This window comes from Hyla sarda, chromosome 2 (assembly GCF_029499605.1).
Source record: "Hyla sarda isolate aHylSar1 chromosome 2, aHylSar1.hap1, whole genome shotgun sequence".
NCBI lineage: Eukaryota > Metazoa > Chordata > Amphibia > Anura > Hylidae > Hyla > Hyla sarda.
The window spans coordinates 79,076,281-79,092,738 of record NC_079190.1 but is presented as its reverse complement, the minus strand read 5'-3'; the positions used below and the strand labels follow the sequence as shown (position 1 = coordinate 79,092,738).

The 16,458-nt window shown below is 44.6% G+C and overlaps 1 long non-coding RNA gene across 1 annotated transcript in view; it reads right to left on the bottom strand.

Annotated features, from left to right (window-relative positions):
- Positions 1 to 254: 254 nt before the first annotated feature.
- Positions 255 to 16,458, bottom strand: part of LOC130357643 (uncharacterized) — a 55,349-nt gene continuing 39,145 nt past the window's right edge. Inside the window, exon 3 of the long non-coding RNA XR_008889208.1 lies at positions 255 to 363. This is a non-coding gene — a long non-coding RNA (uncharacterized LOC130357643). The remainder of the gene's footprint in view (positions 364 to 16,458) is intronic.

Genomic DNA, 16,458 nt, shown 5'->3' with positions numbered 1-16,458 from the left:
AGGGAGCTACAAGGGTTCATCGCCCGCCGCCAGGCTGGAGAGAAAGGGAGCCGGAGACGCTGCTCTGCTGGAGGCCAGAGAAGACGCCATACTGGAACGGCCGCTCCTGCCATGAGGTCTACACCCGTGATCCTTTGCCCTTTCTTCCAGCCCATAGGGAAGAGGTAACATTCAATGCAGTGTCTCCATCACTTGTAGGCAAAATAACTGGGCACCAAAGATTAATTGTGGGTAAGCAGGGTTCAATATGCGGTGGAGGGCCGGGAGCTGGTGTTCCGTGCGACCTTATACCATGGCACCGGAACCGGAAGTCGGATTTTTTCTTTTAAACTTTAGGTACCCTGAAAGTCTGTAAAGTGTTCCCTGAAAAAAATAAATGCAACCAAATTATTCAGGACTGATGCAAATATGTAATAGGCTATTGTTTACCCCGGAAATGCTTTCCTATTATCTGCTTTTATAAATCCCTGTTCCATACCCATTCAATGGTTCCTTATTAGTTTTACAATTTTCTACATATAGCATAATGTGAACCATGTTATATATAAATTACGTTACCATATCCCTCCATGTGTTCTGTGCCCCAGACAATAACACGTGCTGAGCCAAATTTATCACTAACAGTTAGCCTCAAAGATTCTCCTAATAGCTGTGTCGGAGACACATATATATTTAATGCAAAACTAACAACCACCATCAAAACCCAAGGGATCGAAACATGTGCTAGTGATCTGTGAGGATGATAATGTAGTAACAGGTTATTATCCTAAACACCTAATGGGGCATGTGTATAAAAAAGTGTATTTGTTCTGACACATTTTCCTCAGTAAAGAAGGTGCAATATTTACTAAAATGTGCCAGAATTACCATATTTTTCGCCCTATAGGACGCACCGGCATATAAGACTCACACAATTTTATAGGTGCAAATTCTAGAAAAATAAAGATTCTGAACCCAACAATGATCTTGAACCTGCGGACCTCCAGATGTTGCAAAACTACAACTCCCAGCATGCTCGGACAGCTGTCAGGGCATGCTGGGAGTTGTAGTTTTAATACCCAAGAAAATTACACAGAGACATAAAATAGTGAAAAAGTATATATAGTCTTTATTAATAGTGACTGATTTTTAAAAACAGAATTTAAAAGGAACGACAATGGACAGACTACTAAGGCGTCTGGATGAGGGATAGAAACAGAGCTGGGCTACAGGGGAAGCTTGTTGCGAAACAACGTTGTAGGGGTGGCGTTCTGTATTAGGGTAAGATGTCCGCTGTATGCTCTTGTGATGTGAGATGGGTGATTTATATTTGAGTCATATTTTCCAGGACCTTGGTGATTGCTGAACCTTGGTTATGGTTTTATCCCGATTCCTGGGACTCTCTACTCTTTCACCCGTTTATCACTCTCATAATTGCATACTTTATTTTGTTCCATGGCGCGGTCATAAAAATTTATAATTTTTTTCTGGGCATTGTGCAATACGGGATTTACATCTACATAGTTATCCTGAGTGTATATGTTTACATATGTTGGTATTCAATTGCTAGTATATCTCTGTACAGCCTATACCTTTTACATGTATATACACCCGGATGGGGGTCACTTTATTATCTCCCATTTCTTATTGATGTTCTGTAGCCCAGCTCTGTTTCTATCCCTCATCCAGACGCCTTAGTAGTCTGTCCATTGTCGTTCCTTTTAAATTCTGTTTTTAAAAATCAGTCACTATTAATAAAGAATATATATACTTTTTCACTATTTTATGTCTCTGTGTAATTTCCTTGGGTATTACTTGTATTTCTCTGTATGCCAGAGACAAGGTTGGACCATAGGTCAGTATTTTGTGCCCCTCTTTTTTGGTTATTATGAGTTGTAGTTTTGCAACATCTGGAGGTCCGCAGGTTGAAGACCACTGGATAGGAGGTAATACTCCCGTGTCCCTGCCGCTTCGGACTCGTCGCTCAATCGCTGTCGCCGCGTCCCCGTGGTGTCCCCGACGCTCCGGATGTCGTCTTCCCCAGGATCCACGCTCTCCGTCACCGTAATCACTTCGCTGTCATCATGTCGCTACGCACGCCGCTTCTATTGGATGACAGGACGGCGTGCGCGATGACGTGATGACGTCGAAGGAGAGCTTCGGCCATGCAGGGGATCCCAGCACGGAGCAGACACCGATGAGACAGGTAAGGTCCCTCCCGGTGTCCTGTAAGTTGTTCGGGATGCCGCGATTTCACCGTGGCGGTCTCGAATAGCCCGACTGAGCAGCCGGGTTAGTGTCACTTTCACGTCAGACGCGGCGGTCAGCTTTGATCGCCGCATCTGAAGGGTTAATACAGGGCATCACCGCGATCGGTGATGTCCTGTATTAGCCGCAGGTCCCGGCCGTTGATGACCGCAGGGACCGCCGCGATAGGGGTGTATTCGCCGTATAAGATGCACAAACTTTTCCCCCCCAGTTTTGGGGAAGAAAAAGTGTGTCTTATACGGCAAAAAATACGGTACTACATACAGAAATAAACTGCTGATTAGAGATGAGCGAACTTACAGTAAATTCGATTCATCACGAACTTCTCGGCTCGGCAATTGATGACTTATCCTGCGTAAATTAGTTCAGCCTTCAGGTGCTCCGGTGGGCTGGAAAAGGTGGATACAGTCCTTGGAAAGAGTCTCCTAGGAATGTATCCACCTTTTCCAGCCCACCGGAGCACCAGAAAGCTGAACTAATTTATGCAGGAAAAGTCATCAACTGCCGAGCCGAGAAGTTCGAGACGAATCGAATTTACTGTAAGTTCGCTCATCTCTACTGCTGATGTTTTATATGCAAAATGTATGGGAGGATTCATGTTTGGAATTTGCACTGTAAAAAGACTAAAGTATCACATAATTGTTGGAAAATAAATAGAAATGTCACTGTCTGTTTGTTCCTCCACGTGTTGTAAATTCAAGGACAATAACAATGTTATATAATAAGTTTTACGCTTCCAGTGTCTGTACAAGAAAATCAGGTACCTGCAGGCCACCGTCTGGATCCAGGGTATCTGTTCACTGTTCCGCAACATAACTAACGTGATAGATCCAGTACATGGTTATAAATGTGATAGGGCTTCCTTGTTCTAGCATTAGAAGAAAAGTTCCCTTCAGCGTCCATGAGCCTCTCAGACTGCAGTTAGTCTAACAACATCTTCTCCATCTTCTACCTACTGACATTAGGTCAATATCTCTTTTATGTACAGTGCTTGGTTATCAGCAATATCAGAGTAGCTAGCGGCATTTTACATCAGGTGTTCCAAGCTTTTGTCTCCATTCTTTTTATCTTACCAAGGATCTCTTCACATTAGTAACAGATGCTAGTCGCTGGGTGAATCACTCATTGTAAATTACTTGTGCTCTATCAACAAGATCCTAAAATCCTAATCCAACACAGGCTCTTGAGGTAAGAATCTCTTTTTTTAAAGATAACTATAATTTTATCCTGTCCTTAAAGGTGTGCACAGGAAATTAAGGTTGGGGCTTCACAAAGATCTAACTATAACCATCTGCTCTATACGTTGTAAGCGAGTAGTTTTAATTTTGAAATTATTTAAATTGCCATTGGGAGACTTGATTTACTACAGTCCTTTACTCTCTCCTTGAAGAGGAAGACAGAGAGCAGAAGAAAAATAGATTGATAGATATGTAGACTAGATAGATAGATGGATAGATAGACATGTAGACTAGATAGATAGATAGATAGATAGATAGATGGATGGATAGATAGATAGATAGATAGGAGATAGATAGATATGTAGACTAGAAAGATAGATATGTAGACTAGATAGATAGATGGATAGATAGATAGATAGATAGATAGACTAGATAGATAGATAGACTAGATAGATAGATAGATAGATGGATAGATAGATATATAGATAGATAGGTATGTAGACTAGATAGATAGATAGATAGATATGTAGACTAGATAGATAGATAAAATTGCAATAGAAACAGCACATCCAAAAATATATGGCAAAAAGAGAAAAGGGGTGCACGCATGTTCCGAACCTCGGCCCACTGGTTCCTCAATCCACAGAAAAAATGCAGGCAGCACACCACAGCTTGTATCAAAAAGGAAAGTGAGTTTATTCCATGATGTGATTGTCACGATGCCGGCTGGCAGGAGGTGGATCCTCTGTGCCAGAGAGGGATTGGCGTGGACCGTGCTAGTGGACCGGTTCTAAGTCACTACTGGTGTTCACCAGAGCCCGCCGCAAAGCGGGATGGTCTTGCTGCGGCGGTAGTGACCAGGTCGTATCCACTAGCAACGGCTCAACCTCTCTGACTGCTGAAGATAGGCGCGGTACAAGGGAGTAGACAGAAGCAAGGTCGGACGTAGCAGAAGGTCGGGGCAGGCAGCAAGAATCGTAGTCAATAAGGCAATAGCAGGAGGTCAAGTACACAGTATGGACAAACACAGTAACGCTTTCACTAGGCTCTAAGGCAACAAGATCCGGCAGGGGAGTGCAGGGGCAGTGATCAGATATAGTCTGGGAGCAGGTGGAAGCCAATTAAGCTAATTGGGCCAGGCACCAATCATTGGTGCACTGGCCCTTTAAGCCTCAGGGAGCTGGCGCGCGCGCGCCCTAGAGAGCGGAGCCGCGCGCGCCAGCACATGACAGCGGGGGACCGGGACGGGTAAGTGACCTGGGATGCGATTCGCGAGCGGGCGCGTCCCGCAGTGCGAATCGCATCCCCGACGGCCAAGACAGTGCAGCGCTCCCGGTCAGCGGGACCGACCGGGGCGCTGCGGAGAGAGAGACGCCGTAAGCGCTCCGGGGAGGAGCGGGGACCCGGAGCGCTAGGCGTAACAGTGATAGAGACTACGTTTCTCCAGCCTCACGCTGGCTTTCTCAAGTGCTTGCACTTGAGAAAGCCAGCGTGAGGCTGGAGAAACGTAGTCTCTATCACATCATGGAATAAACTCACTTTCCTTTTTGATACAAGCTGTGGTGTGCTGCCTGCATTTTTTCTGTAGATAGATGGATAGATACATAGGTAGACTAAACATTTTACCCAAACAGGGAATTTCAAGCCATTTATCCATACATAGAACTTGCTAGTCAATACATTCCTGTGATCACAGCAGAGTCAAGCAATATAACCCTGTATTGTGGGAGGGATAAGAGGTGGTAGAATTTGCAACTATAATCCTGTCAGCTGTCAGACTACTAGAGATTGTAATCATGACCAAGTTGCGACTCATATCGAATCCTATCATGATAACAGCATTCTGTACGGCTATGTCCACACTTCGGAATGTCCGCACGGAAAATCTCTGTGTGGACATGAGACTGCAGGCGTCGTCACAATATGCTGGGGCTCGGCTAGTGCAGAAATGCGTCTATGAGCTATGCATTCTGTGTGAAGTCCACAGAAACAATGAACAGGTTCATTCTTTCTGCGGGCACGGAATTCTGAATTTCCATGCCAGAAACTACTGGCACCAAAATTCTGCACAGAAATTCCGAGGTGTAAACATAGCCTTAGTGAAGTAGAAAGGAGAGGTTTGCAGCCTTTTAGAAGGGTCGATGCTGCCGTGATATCGAATGCTAATCTCTGCGATTAGTGCTAGTTTACTGAACATCCACAAGACTCAATCCATTGTGCACCATTATCTGCCACACATCACCTGTTTACACAGGACAATTTAGGGCCGACACCAACAATTTAAGTGGCCGCACAAAACACCCAATCAGCCAATGAACAAGCACTTGCATTTGCTGGCCCGAATGCTTGTTGGAATGCTCATTCAGCAAATAATCAGCCCATGTAAAAGGACCTTAAGATTTAAAAGGAAAGGATCCACAAAAGTACTGTGCATGAGGAACTAAGAACAATGTGAAGGCTTTTATTTGTATTGGTGGTGCGCTTTAAACCCTTAAGGACCAGGCCAATTTTCACTGTAGGACCAGAGCATTTTTTTACACATTAATTAATATCTCTAAAACACTTTTACCGAATATTCTGATTCCGAGAATGTTTTTTCGTGACATTTTCTACTTTATTTTGGTGGTAAATTTTCGTTGTTACTTGCATCCTTTTTTGGTGAAAAATCCCAAAATGTCATGAAAATTTTGAAAATTTAGCATTTTTCTAACTTTGAAGCTCTCTGCTTGTAAGGAAAATGTATATTCCAAATAAATTTTATTTTTATTCACAAATACAATATGTCCACTTTATGTTGTCATCATAAAATGGACATATTTTTACTTTTTGAAAAAATTAGAGGGCTTCAAAGTAGAGCAGCAATTTTCAAAAATGTCATGAAAATTGCAAAATCTGAAGGGACAGATGTAACAGAACTACAACTCCCAGCATGCCTGGGCAGTCTAGGCATGCTGAGAGTTGTAGTTTGGCAACATCTGGAGGGCTACAGTTTGGGCACCACTGTAACAGTGGTCCCCAAACTGTGACATGCTGGGAGTTGAAGTTTGGCCTTCCTAGTGGTTGCCACAGTAAAGATCACTTTACTTTCACTTTCATTATCCCCCCCCCCCCCACGTTGCTTCCCTACCTTAGCCAGGATCCAGCAGTCTGCAGCGACAATCAGCTGTTCCCAGGCATCTTCTCCTGCAGGTACCGACCTCCATCTTCTCCCCATGTTCCCCGCGACATCCAGGGGCGGGCAGAACGGGGGTTACCATGGCAACCCACTGTCCTGCTCTGCCATTGGTCAGAATCAGTTCTGACCAATGGCAGGGGATAGGAGGAGATTGCATCACTGCGACCTCACTCCTACCCTGCAAGATGATCTGGGCTGTCACTGACAGGTCAGATCATCACTATTTTCCGGGTGATCGGGTCACCAGAGACCCGATAAGCCCGGAATAGCAGAAAATCGCATGTCTGAATTGACATGCGATTTTCTGAGATCGCCGACATGGGGGGATCTCAGGAACCCCCTCGGCGTTTGCCTCCGACGCCTGCTGAACAATTTCAGCAGGCGTCCGGTTTTGCAACCCGCCCGGCACGCGGCGGGATGCGAAATTCCCATGGACGTATGAGTACGTGCCTGGTCCTTAAGGGGTTAAATAGTAAATGCCTACAGTACTTGCACAGATGTTATATTATACCATAACAGGCATAGTTTTCACTGATCAACTGTGAGAAAAGCGGGGCATGACATAATGGATACAGGCGTGAACCTACACCTCTGGGAGTACCTACTGTACATTAACTGTACATAATCTTTTGCAATACATTCACAAGTGTGAACGACTGACCTACATAAAGTTACATTCCTGGTCAAAAATGGGATCATAAAGCCTAATAATAGTCCTTGACTTATGTAACTGAAGCAACATGTCATATAACAGGACTACAGACAATTTCCCGTGTTACAGCCCCCTTGATAAACACAAAATATTTTTTTTGTAATATAAAAGTGACTGAATAAGAAACCAGCAGTGTAAATACTCGGTGCACATAGGGACATCTTTGCTACTTTGACCATGTTTTATACAGAAAATAACCTTTTCAAGGACAGCTGTTCAAGACTGTAAAATCCAATAAAGGAGCTTCATGAAAGGACTGTGCTACAGATGTTTTATACATTCAGATAGCTAGTGACATGGATGCATATTTCCTGCATAAAGGGCCTTTGGGTAGGATACAGCCCTCTCCAGGCAGTGTCAGCCCCAGTGCCTCCTCCATGCTCTGAATCACGCACTGTATCCTCCAGTCACTGTGTGCAAACAATATCAATTAAGTCTCTGATCATAATTGGTGATAATCTCTTTGTATCCGTCCTGGATCCGGCTCTAATTATACAAGACATTTCCGAGCCTCCCTGCCAGCCCATAGACCAAGGGCAGCTCCCCCCCCCCTAAAGTAAACATTGTTGTTTTTGGGGAGGTTCCTATTTATTAGAGCTGTCCCTGGGAGCGCAGCAGTCTCTGAGCTGTCAGTATGAAGAACTTTACATTCTTATCACGCTACTTAAATTGGGCTCAGCAGAAAGCAATTTAAAGAGTGCCAGGGCAGGGGCTGAGTCCCCCCACTAAGGGCGTCTGAACCGCTGTCTGATAAACGAGCCCCAGTCCGCTGGAGCCAGGTCGATAACAAACACAAGAGGCTAGCAAGACTATGTAACCGTTTCAATACCATATACAGGAAAAATTATGTAATTTGTTGTCATACAGTGCTGTCCATACACATACAGTACAGAAATGTTTGGTTTTAAAACAGGGGTCTAAAAAAGGGATTGCAGCCATGGTATGTATTTCTATGTTTTTATGCCTGTAACGGAGGATGAGATTTCCAGGCTCCTCTCCTCTGCGCGCCCCACTACCTGCTCTAGTGACCCCATGCCTTCACACCTCATCCAGTCTCTCTCTCCTGCTATCAGCTGTCACCTAACTAAAATCTTTAACCTCTCCCTCTCTTCTGGGGTCTTTCCCTCCTCCTTCAAACACTCTATCATAACCCCACTATTGAAAAAACCATCTCTGGACCCGTCCTGTGCAGCCAACTATCAACCCGTCTCAAATCTCCCCTTTATCTCCAAACTCCTGGAACGCTTGGTCTACTCCTGCCTTATCCGCTATCTCTCCGAGAACTCTCTCCTTGACCCCTTACAGTCTGGTTTCCGCTCCCATCACTCCACAGAAACGGCCCTAACCAAAGTCACTAACGATCTTCTGACGGCCAAATCAAATGGAAATTTCTCTTTACTGATTATCTTGGACCTGTCTGCGGCTTTTGACACTGTGGATCACCAACTCCTCCTCAGTAGTCTCCGCTCCATCGGTCTCAAGGACTCTGCTCTCGCCTGGTTTTCCTCCTATCTCTCTGGCCGCTTCTTTAGCGTCTCATTTTCTGGCTCTACTTCTTCTCCTCTTCCCCTTGCTGTCGAGGTTCCCCAGGGATCGGTCCTGGGTCCTCTACTCTTTTCACTCTACACATCCCCCATTGGAAAAACAATCAGTAGATTTGGTTTACAGTACCACCTCTATGCTGATGACACCCAACTCTATACCTCTTCCTCCAACATCACCCCTGCACTCCTACAGAATACCAGTGACTGTCTCTCTGCCGTCTCAGACATCATGTCCTCTTTATATCTGAAACTAAATCTTTCTAAAACAGAACGTCTTTTCTCCATCAACTGATACTGTACCTAACCCTGACATTTCCATCTCGGTATGTGGTACTACCATAACTCCCGGGCAGCAGGCTCGCTGTCTTGGAGTTATACATGACTCTGATCTGTCTTTCACTCCCCATATTCAGTCCCTTTCACATTCTTGTCACCTGCATCTCAAAAACATTTCAAGAATCCGCCCGTTTCTCACTACTGAAACTGCTAAAACTCTCATTATTGCTTTGATTCACTCCCGCCTCGACTACTGTAACTCTTTACTAATAGGCCTTCCTTTCTCCAAACTCTCTCCTCTCCAGTCCATCCTTAATGCCGCAGCCAGACTCATCTTCCTCTCCAGCCACTATACCGACGCCTCCTCCCTGTGCCAGTCACTACACTGGTTACCAATTCAGTCCAGAATACAGTAGAAAATCCTCAGTCTCACACCCAAAGCTCTCCACAATGCTGCACCTCCCTACATCTCCTCTCTCATCTCTGTCTACCATCCTACACGTTCTCTCCGATCTGCTAATAACCTCACACTAATATCTTCTATAATCCGAACTTCTCACTCCCGTCTCCAAGACTTCACTCGTGCTGCACCGGTTCTCTGGAATGCTATCCCTCAATCCCTCAGACTCAACAACAACATCCATAGTTTCAAACGTGGCCTAAAAACACATCTCTTCAGACGGGCCTATAACAGTCTCTAATTGGCCCCAACATATCCCCAACATATCCCCAACATATCCTCAACATATCCCCAACATATCCTCAACATATCCTCAACATATCCCCAACATATCCCCAACATATCCTCAATATATCCCCACACCTCTTGTTTGAATAGTTATTGTGTAATTTTATGTCTGATACTTGTCTTTGTTTGTACCCCATAATTGTAAGCGCTGTGGAATCTGTAGGCGCTATATAAATAAAATAAATAAATAAATATTTGTTTGCAGGTTGTTTAATTTTTTTTTGCAACTATGACCTTTTTAGCAGTTTTCCCCTCTGCAGACTTCATATATATGTCAGTCATTCCTGAACTCATGTTCCCATTGGGCCGAACCTAGCTACTATGTCGCCTCCCATACATACAGCACACCCTATCCTCATAAACTCAGAAGCAGTAGCAGCATAGAGAACATTATAAAGTGTACCCCAGTGAGTGATGTCAGATGCAGTTAAGGCGTATCAAAGGCAGAGGCAGACCCTCCACTCAATCAGATCACGGGGCCTCAGTGTGAAACTCAGGCACAAGATTGTTTTCTTCCTCATGAAGCACACTTTTATAGGTTATCAATAAGTTACTATTGTTACTTCCATCTCTAGCATTTGTAGAGATTTTTATCTGGATCATTTGTCGATGCTAATGGCTGCAAGGTAGGATCAATGTGTGACTAGCAGCAGTACAGTTTAGGGAGCAACATAACACCAGGACATATCATTGATAGGGAGCTTGGCAGTAGGAGGGGGACTCAATGCCAAAGGCTGCTGACTTGTTAATTTGAGCCAAATCTAACTTTATAACTGAGCTCCGAGATGGAAGTAGGAGTGGACAGGCTCTGCTGTGCCATTGATCTCCTTTTGTCCTAATAATTTCTGTTTCTCAGAAGATCAGAAAAGGGGAAGATGTCGCATTTGCTCACATGTCATTTTCTGTCTATTGACATCTGGAGTTATCTAATGGGTTCCAGGGGTAACTATAGGATATTAAATTTCCCTGCAGATGCCCCTCTATAGGTCTAGAATCTTGTGGTGCTATGTTCACACTACATCTTCAATAGGATTCTGCTGCACCATGCACACTGCTGAAATTTTAACTCCAGATTCCTTCCTTCCGCAGAATATACTTGGAAATCCATTGCCACCTATGGAGATGGCGTATTCTCGAGCAGTCCTAGTGTTGACTAATTCAGTTGGCGTCTGCTGTGCAAGGGATTTCCCGAGGTGGATGTTCCATAGTGTGAGATAGCCTGAGAGTATAGTAGACTTGGGGTACTGGAAAGACAGTGGGAAAGCGGTAATAAAGGCAGAATGGTAGATTAAAGAGTACCTGTCATCAAATAAAACTTTTAATATAGTGTTCCTTGTGTAATTAGCAGACACTTTCCCTTTCACTTGCTTTTAAAATTATCAACATAAATATGTTTAAAATGTAATAGAAAAATCGGCCACTAGGTGGCTCTGTTCTGTTAATACAGTTAATACAGTGAGTTTGGTCTCCTCCCAGCATGGCAGGCGACCAAATTAAGGAAGTGCTTCTGGCTACACTGAGATTGATTGACAGCTGCACAGAGCCTTAATGAAAGGGGCACAGACTTAAAGCTGCATAGACTAAAAGCTGCACAGAGCTTCACTGAAAGCTGCACAGAGCCTTACTGAAAGCTGCACAGAGTCTGAGGTCACATCGCTGCACAGATGTGAGGGTGGAAGTGGTCCCCGAGCAGGCTTCAGTTATGTCATGCCTGCTGGGAACACCCACTTTCTCCTGCTGGGAGATTGCACTATGTGAGCAAGAAGAACGGTAAGATACAGAGCTTTTTAAAGCTCTGAAGATTTTTTTAAGGGTGGGAAGAGTGTTAGGAGTAATTAGGGAACATAGCCTGTGTTAGTTTCGAAAAGTTGTGAGATGTGGAAAGGTCAACTAGTACTTGGGATTATTCTATAGAACACAACTGCCAGCTCATCAAGGACAGTCAGTGTGTTGTCTTGCAATTCTGTTTGTACCACACAATAAAAAGGAGATATAAGGTTTAGGAAATTTTGTAGAGGAAGGAAGTTCACTTTTTTTAAAGATTATATTTTTGACAAAAAAAAAAAATAATGATAGAGGCATCTGACAATTGCTAATGTTTCACAGAGAAGGGATACTGTCAATGATAACAGATGTATAGCTGGGTGTCCTCAGTAACTCCTGGAATTATTGTAAATACCGTATTTATCGGCGTATAACACGCACTTTTTAGGCTAAAAATTTTAGCCTAAAGTCTGTGTGCGTGTTATACGCCGATACACCCTCAGGAAAGGCAGGGGGAGAGAGGCCGTCGCTGCCCGCTTCTCTCCCCCTGCCTTTCCTGGGGTCTAGAGCGCTGCTGTCGGCCCTTTTCACCCCCTGGTTATCGGCGCCGCTGCCCGTTCTGTCCCCCTGACTATCGGTGCCGGCGCCGATAGCCAGGGGGAGAGAAGCGGCGCCGACAGCCAGGGGGAGAGAAGGGGCAGCGGCACCCATTGCCGGCGCCGCTGCCCCGTTGCCTCCCCCCATCCCCGGTGGCATAATTACCTGAGTCGGGTCCACGCTGCTCCAGGCCTCCGTCGTGCGTCCTCGGCGGCATTGCTATGCGCTGAACGGCGCGGCGCATGATGTCAGAGCGCCACGCCGTGCATAGCAACGACGCTGGGGACGAACGACGGAGGCCTGGAGCAGCGCGGACCCGACTCAGGTAATTATGCCACCGGGGATGGGGGGAGGCAACGGGGCAGCGGCGCCGGCAATGGGTGCCGCTGCTCCTTCTCTCCCCCTGGCTGTCGGCGCCGCTTCTCTCCCCCTGGCTATCGGCGCCGGCACCGATAGTCAGGGGGACAGAACGGGCAGCGGCGCCGATAACCAGGGGGTGAAAAGGGCCGACAGCAGCGCTCTAGACCCCAGGAAAGGCAGGGGGAGAGAAGCGGGCAGCGACGGCCTCTCTCCCCCTGCCTTTCCTGGGGGTATATCGGGGTATACACGCGCACACACGCACCCTCATTTTATCATGGATATTTGGGTAAAAAACTTTTTTTACCCAAATATCCTTGGTAAAATGAGGGTGCGTGTTATAGGCCGGTGCGTGGTATACCCCGATAAATACGGTATATCTTGTGCTCTAATAATATTTTATTGAAGTAAGACAAAGAGAATTCCTTGTTAATGAATAGCAGAAAACCTGTAATTTCAGGTGACATTTCAGAATCAGCTGTCATTTATGCATTAGAGATGAGAGGGCCGAACCGATAAAAGCCAGCTTCGCTCAGAACTCACAAAGCAAGCCTGACAACGGCGCTATTGTAGGAGAATGGATGAGGAACACATAGCGCTTTGGCACCATTTTAGCATAAGATAAGGAAGTAGGAACAGTGAAATTATGTAATGGTAGCCCAAAATACTTTTCAGCAAGATCACATGACTACAGTTTAGCCAATCATTGCATGACTCCCTGGCCAATCAGGAGACCGCATATAGCTGGGTCTAAGAGACTGATAAAAGCCTATTACCTACGTTGTGGCTGTCATCATGGAGAGAAAGCTGAGCAGTGAGCAGTGCACAGAACAACTCATTGTGGAACTACTGATCCCAGAAAAATGTCACAATACAATGCAAAACTAAACAAATTGTGTTGTTGGCTGACCATGATGATCTGCATTATTGTGTTCAGTTGCTGCACTACAAATCCCAGCAGCGTGACTGTAGAACAAGCCCATAGAAAGCTATCACACTACAATGCAAAGAAATTTGAACAAAGCATTGTGCAGTGGGCTGACCTGTGGTTTACCTGTATATTCTGGATTGAAACAAAAATAGAGCATTTCTACCCGAGTTTAGCAAAGGAAACAAATTTCTAGCGGTAAGTGTGAAATTTTTCTAGGCCTTTTAACCCCTTAAGGACATTAGACATAAATGCATGTCCTGCTCTGCTGGGACTTAGCGCACCAGGATGCACATTTATGTCCTGTACATGACGTGGGCACTGGAACAGCAGCCAGGGACCGTCTGGTAAGGGCGGACATCAGCGATTGCTGCGGCACTATGGGGACATAAAAAGTGTAAATTATTTTTTTTAAAGCCCAAAAAAAATTAGCCATCATACAGCCGCTTATACAGAAAAATGAGAAACTTATAGGTGGTCAAAATAGGGCAATTTTAAACATACCTGTTCTGTAAAAGAAGTTTGAGTTTTTTTAAAAGAAGTACAATAATAGAAAAGTATGTAAACATTAGTATCATTTTAATTGTATTGACCCACAGAATAAAGAAAACATGCAATTTTACCGTAAAGTGTACAGCGCCAAATGAAAGCATGAAACCCTCCAAAATTTGCCTACTTTCAGTTTTCTTTCAATTTCCTCAAACAAATAATACTGTTTATTTTATGGTAAAATGAGTGATGTCATTACAAAGCACAATCGGTCGCGCAAAAAACATGCCCTCACATGGATCTGTGGATGAAAATATAAGAGTTATGATTTATAGAAGACGAGGAGGAAAAAACGAAAACAAAAAAATTAAATTGGCTGTGTCAATGTTACCTGTATTTTCTTGGTTGTATTGAAAACAGAGCATTTCTAGCTGTCTTTAATAAAAAGCTGCATTTCTAGCTGTGAGAGTAAAATTTGACTAGGCCTTTAAAAAAATAAAAAACAATGTCTGGGAAAGGAATGGTGGACTACGACTGGGGAGTGGAAACAGAGCCCCTGCCATGTGCTGTGTCAGTTGGCATGTTGATGTCAGTACCCATTTGCCCAGGACCAGTACCGGTAGCAGCAGCATAAGCAAACAAAAGTTGTCAATTTCTTGCAGGGGTTGAGTTGTTTTGGAGGATAATATGTTTATTGTGGAATGGTTGGCTTGTTCTCTGTCATCTCAGGAGGAGGAAGAGTCTCAAAATATTACATTAAGTCAGGGGCCAGTGGATACCTCATCGTCTACAGTTAAATGGCATAGTGGAAATGTCCTTCCTAGACAGTCTGTCCCATCATTGCTGTCTTTGCTACCTCTAGGATTAGGCAGGCAGCCACGATGAGGAGTTGTGTAAGAACATTTAGGATAGATTTATTAAAACCTGTCCAGAGGTAAAGTTGCTGAAATTATGGATTTTACTATATGCATTGTTAAAGCTTGAAACAATTACAGAAAACCCAGAATAGCACTAGTGTGTACTACAATTTTAAATCTAACAGAGGCCAGTTAGGGTGAGGACGAAATGCCATAGTCACCTGATTTCAGTGTCTAATACAGGTTGTGGAGCGGAGCGTGTTGTCCTCTCATAAGTGTAACCTTTTTTTCCCTTGTCAAACTAATTTGGGCCTACATACTGTGAAAGGCCAGCCAAAGCTACAGACTTGTTTTTGTAGCCTAATACAGTTTTAAGCGGAGCGTATTGTCCACCTCTCATAAGTATAAACTGTATGTACATCTACGTGTGTACATTTTTTTTTTCCTGTTAAACTAATTTGGGCCTAGTTACGGTGAAAGGCCAGCCAAAGTTACACACTTGTTTCTGTAGTCTAAAACAGTTTTAAGCCTAGTGAAGCGCATAATCCTCCTCTCATAAGTGTATACTGTACGAACACCTACGTGGTGTACGATTTTGTTCCTGTAAAGTCATAAGGGCCTAGTTACTCTGAAAAGCCAGCCAAAACTACACACCTGCTTTTGTAGCCAAATACAGTTGTAAGCGTAATGGAGCGTATTTTTTTCCTCTCATAAGTGTAACATATACGCACTCAGCTGGTGTATAAGTATATCAGGCAGAGAAGTGTCAGGACATGCACATAGGAGTGGCAGAGGCATACATTCATCAGGCCCAGGCAGAGGTCGCAGCAGAGTAGGGGCGTGTGGCAGCAGGAGTCGCAGCCCTCATGCTGCTGGTGCCACCTCCAGGCTCTTTCATTGTGCCACCATATGGTCTCCTCATACTGATGCTGTCACCTCCAGGCTCTCTCTTTGTGCTGCCATATGATCTCCTCATGCTGCTGCCACATCCAGGCTCTGTCATTGTGCCACCATATGGTCTCCTTATGTTGATGCTGCCTCCTCCAGGCTCTCTCAGTGTGCCCCCATATGCTCTCCTCATGCTGATGCTGCCACCTTCAGGCTCTGTCATTGTGCCGCCATATGCTCTCCTCATGCTGATGCTGCCACCTCCAGGCTCTGTGATTGTGCCGTTATATGGTCTCCTCATGTTGATGCTGCCATCTCCAGGCTCTCTCATTGTGCTTCCATGGATACTGCCAAACATAATTAAGGTGCTTCTCCCCAGTTACAGAAATCCCTCCGCATCAGACCACAAGCAAATATTGAGGATATGCATTAGCTAAAACGTAACTTTTCTTAGAATTGAATATATGCACCCCAATTTTTTTTTTAAATCTAACAAAAGGAGAGGTGTGCAAAAAACACCACGAGCCACCTATACCACCAAGTATTGATGCAATGCAAAGACCTCTAAAAGGTGGAAGGGAACAATGTATGGTCGACAGGTGGGGGTAAAAACTTTCCCTGTAAGGCCCTACTCTCGCACTATTAATTTCCTTCTTTTTAAGTGTTACTCGCCCTAAAAAGCGCAGCCCCGCGCAGGA